Source organism: Amblyraja radiata, chromosome 27, assembly GCF_010909765.2.
Source record: "Amblyraja radiata isolate CabotCenter1 chromosome 27, sAmbRad1.1.pri, whole genome shotgun sequence".
Taxonomy (NCBI): domain Eukaryota; kingdom Metazoa; phylum Chordata; class Chondrichthyes; order Rajiformes; family Rajidae; genus Amblyraja; species Amblyraja radiata.
The window spans coordinates 33699470-33701915 of NC_045982.1; the positions used below are offsets into that span (position 1 = coordinate 33699470).

General features: G+C 47.7%; 1 pseudogene; it reads right to left on the reverse strand.

Annotated features, from left to right (window-relative positions):
• Positions 1–613: 613 nt before the first annotated feature.
• LOC116988687 lies at positions 614–749 on the reverse strand (annotated as a pseudogene).
• Between the last annotated feature and the right edge of the window lie 1697 nt (positions 750–2446).

The following is a 2446-nucleotide window of genomic DNA, read 5'->3' on the forward strand; positions in this document are numbered from 1 at the left end:
CCTGGTAAAATAGTTTTAATACCACAACAATATCCCATACTGCCCTGTGCTTGTCCTGGGAGAACTTGTGTGAAAGATATCCTTTATAACTCGATATCAGAGGGTGAAACCCGCCAGAGTGGGTCCCTTTTGCTGCAGCAAATAAGATGGAAAAGCACGTAGGGCACAGTTAATGGTCCTATAACTTAATTTTTTGTCAAAGACCCATTTGAAACAAACTCCAAGCCGTCAGTTATCTGTACAATATTAGATGTAACTTAAGTATTTAAACAAACACTTCCCATCTCCTGAAGAGGAAATGTAATGCTTTCCTTTCTTGGTGCTATCCCTGCATTTGCAGCGAGCACAGACATGGATCGGTCTGACAATCCGAGCCGCAGGAGCAGTCTACTCAGAATCTATAAGTCAATAATTGATTTATCATGCAGAGGCTGGTTTCCCGAGCCACAGGCTGAACCAGCAAGTTTTATATTTAGAATAAGCATAAAAGGTTGTATTATTATTCCCGACAAAGCGGAAAGCATGGCTGCATAGTCCCGAAAGCCATTCCTGGCCATAATACTGAGCCTGCCTCGAAAGACAACTTTGGACATAATTCGGAGCTTGCCTGTAAAGACAAATCTGGCCCAATTCTGTGCTTGGAACCTTAGTGTTGTGCAGCTTTACATGGTTAGATGCCAACCATTTGTGTGTTGTAAGGCCACTAGGACCCCTTCCATCCTAAGGGAAATGCTATTTTCATACAACACATAAACTAAACACATGTTATTATTATCATTAGTACAAAACAAGTTTAAATATTACCAACTTGTAGATGGTCCCATATTTTTCCTGAGCCTGACTTGGGTCTCGGATTTAAGACCTCTGTCCAACTTTCATGCTGCCACCAACTTCAGTGAACTGCTTACTGCCAATGAAGGCGTGGGGTGTGTTGTTGCCGCAACGATAAAGCTTTGCTCGTTGTTGGTACCTCGATTGGTCCGACATCTTTTGCTTCCTTATACAGGTTTTACCTGTTGAATATGTCTTACCTCAAGAGAAGGTTCAGTGGCTTGTTTTAATGTCACCCCTGAAGCGTTGTTCATTCCCGGCATTTATAACATGAGGGGAACTCTAGGCACTTCCGGGTATTCTGCCACCTTCGTTTGCGGGGACTCCCTTGAATCCATACGCATTTATTCCAATACGTTCCACAGACATACTTTTAGAATTTTGAAGTCGGTTATACTGACCACTCGCACTCCCCTCCACAGAGAGGGGTATTCGTAAACAGCCATGAACAGTAGCTGCCGCAGCCCCCTGCCTCGTAGTATGCTCACCAGCTATACCTTCGATCTCAGAGTCAGAACAAACTGACTCCGTGTGTTCACTTCCTCCAAGAGGGAGACATCATGCAGCTCTTCTTTAGGTGCTGCTGCCAGAGTCTTCCGAGGAGACCTTCGAATATACAGCTCCTTTTGCTGTAGCATATCGTGCTGGAGCATCCTCTCCATCAGTAGCTCTTCCCAGACAGACCTTCAACAGGTGCTGCTGCCGCAGATATAAAGCTCCTTTTGCTGGAGCATATCATGCTGGAGCTCTTTTTATTGGCTCTGCAATACCTTCAACCTCAGGGTCAGAACAAAACTGCCCTGGTAAGCTCACCTACTCCATGAGGGAGACATTATGCAGCCCTCTACAGGTGCTGCTGCCATGGGCCCCCAAGAATACCCGTGGATATAAGGCTCCTCTTCATGGAGCAGATCTTCCTGATACAGCCCTTACCAGAAGCTGCTGCCACGGGCCCATGGGGTGACCTCACAGATATAAAGCTCCTCCTGGAGCATGTCGTGATGGGGCATCCTTTCTATCAGGTGCTCAATCTTTACCAGACGTCCACAGACGTCGCTAATATTGGGAGGAGAATCCTCCTGGCCCGACTCCACGGGCTTACATTTGAATGGCTTTTCCTACTCGCAGGATTAGCCGCGGTGCTCTACAGTCGGCACCCTGATACCGCATGGACTTACCCCTCCATGGGAACCTCAGCGGTCTGGAAGCAACTGACCGCCTTGTCAGCGGCTGGAGTAGCGCACCCGATGACCGCCGGCTCCCGCGTTCCGCGGTCTGGACCGGGTCTCCCCACAGCCCAAAGCCGGTTTCCCCACGGCTCGTCCAGACTGCGCTACAACATCCAGCAGGAAACCTCTGTAAGAAGAGGTTCCTGCAAGAAAACACAACCTGGTAAGTATTAAAAACTTACCTGCAGGTTTAAACTTACCGCTGGCAGGAGTGACTTGCCTGCCAGTCCGGTACTTCGCCATGTGAACAACGATATGTCACGCATGCGGACTGGCGGGGCTTCTTCACGGAATCACTCACGTGACTGAAGTAAAATTCTTTAATTTCCACAGACAGAATACAACATCGTTTCTGCTTTGGAACGATGAAGAAGTGTCTTGACTTG